Here is a 1,998-nt window from a genome sequence, read left to right as displayed (position 1 = left end):
TTCCCAGGTGTGGCGAACAGCCTGGTGCCTAGTGCCTCATCTTCCCAGGTGTGGCTAACAGCCTGGTGCCTAGTGCCTCATCTTCCCAGGTGTGGGTGAACAGCCTGGTGCCTAGTGCCTCATCTTCCCAGGTGTGGGTGAACAGCCTGGTGCCTAGTGCCTCATCTTGTCAGAGGGCTTCAGGCGCTCAAGCCACCTCAGCTTCAACAAGCCAAGGGCTCTGGAGTCCGCTTCCCTTTGTCCTTTGGGTGGTTCTCAGTGGGTCAAGCCTATTCTGGATTGGGCGGGAGCCCCAGATCCACTGATTTTTAGTGTCCTTACAAGAATAAAAAGTGGCAGGGCTGGAGAGATGGCTTGGTAGTTAAGAGCTCCGCCCACCCTTTGAGAGGTCCTGAGTTCAATTCCCAGCAACCACATGGTGGCTCACACCCATCTATAATGAGATCTGATGCTCTCTTCTGCAGTAAAGCACTCATATACAATAAATAAATAAACCTGGGAGTGGTGGCGCACGCCTGTAATCCCAGCATTTGGGAGGCAGAGGCAGGTGGATCGCTGTGAGTTCAAGGCCAGCCTGGTCTACAAAGCGAGTCCAGGACAGCCAAGGCAACACAGAAACCCTGTCTCGAAAAACAAAAAACAAGCTAAGAAACAACTAGGACCCTGCTGGCAGCCACCTCTGGAGACGGAGCTGGCCCTGCCCACACCTACAGCTGTATAAGAATTACTGTCTGTGGGTTTTGCCATCCAAGCTTCTGGGAACTGGCTGGGACATTAGTACACCACTTAGGTCAGCAATTTATTACCAGGACAACAGATGGATAATTTCTTTAAGTTTGGGTCCTAGCTGATTGGCCCCAGCCCCCGAGCCTGCTCTTCCACCCATTCAAGCCTTGTCCTCCCAGCCACCCAGAAGGAGAGGCCTTACCAGCAATTGAACTGGCCTGCCAGGCTCTGTGAGGTGGGCACAGTGCAGCGCTCACCCCGCCTGCCTTGCTAGGGGTACCAGCCTCCTCTGTCCCTCTGCCCTGTGTATTTGGGTTTGATCTTTGGGAGACCTTCCACTGCCTGCCTGCCTTAGATTTCGGCTGTTCCCCACCTGCCCTGGCCTCTTCTCCCTGTCCTGCTGCCAGGGACATGTCATCTGATTAATTTCATTCTCTCGGCTCTTAGCCATCCACTCGTGCTGAGGGCTTTGTTCTGCGGCTGCGCATGCATGCCCGGAGCCCAGAGTTGTTAACACGCACATGCGGTTTGGATTACACTGCCCCTGCACTGCCTTCAGATTAGGTTACAAGGTAAATTAGGCCAGCGTGGCAGGATGTTGGGCGTGGCTTCTGCAGTGCCAAACCTCAATGCCCCCAGTAGAAGCGCATGGGACCTTTCTTATAGTCCTGAAAGGGAAGGACATGTCTCAGTTCATATAAGAAGGGGAAATTGACCTTATTTGCCACGGAGGCCTGTGCTCTGCTGTCCCCAAGCCAGATTTCACCAGTCTGAGTGGACTGGAATGTAGGGGAAAGGTGGGAGGGGAGGAGGCTTCCTGCTGGGCCCAGCTGCCCAGGTGGACCTTGGTCTTTGCACCCAAGAGCCAGCCAGCCCAGCGTGGCCGTGGTTGATCTGGGTTGGATGGGAGGAACTGTAGGAGGCAGAGCAGGAGTAAACTTGAGATGGGGGGCAGCGGGGATCTCCCCAGTCAATCTGCCAGGGCCGTCAGACTGGGGGGCAGCCGATGAAGAGAGCTCTTCTTGTCACTGGGGCCCACCCAGTCCAGGAGGGAGCACTTGCTGCGGCTGACGGGAGGGGAGCTGGTCCCGCATTAGCCATGTGGGGTGCTTGCTTCTCCCTATCTTTACAGATGGGGACACAGGAGACCAGGGACCTGCTCTGTACCAGGTCCCTCCCTCGTTTCTCTTCCCTGCCTACCTTCCTCGTGTAGCATCTGTGTAAGCATCTCAGGGCCACTGTGACCACTAACCACACACGCAGTGACTCAGA

This window comes from Acomys minous (assembly GCF_964271855.1).
Source record: "Acomys minous genome assembly, chromosome: 10".
Classification (NCBI taxonomy): domain Eukaryota; kingdom Metazoa; phylum Chordata; class Mammalia; order Rodentia; family Muridae; genus Acomys; species Acomys minous.
The sequence above is the reverse complement of the archived record's forward strand: the minus strand, read 5'-3'. Positions refer to the sequence as shown.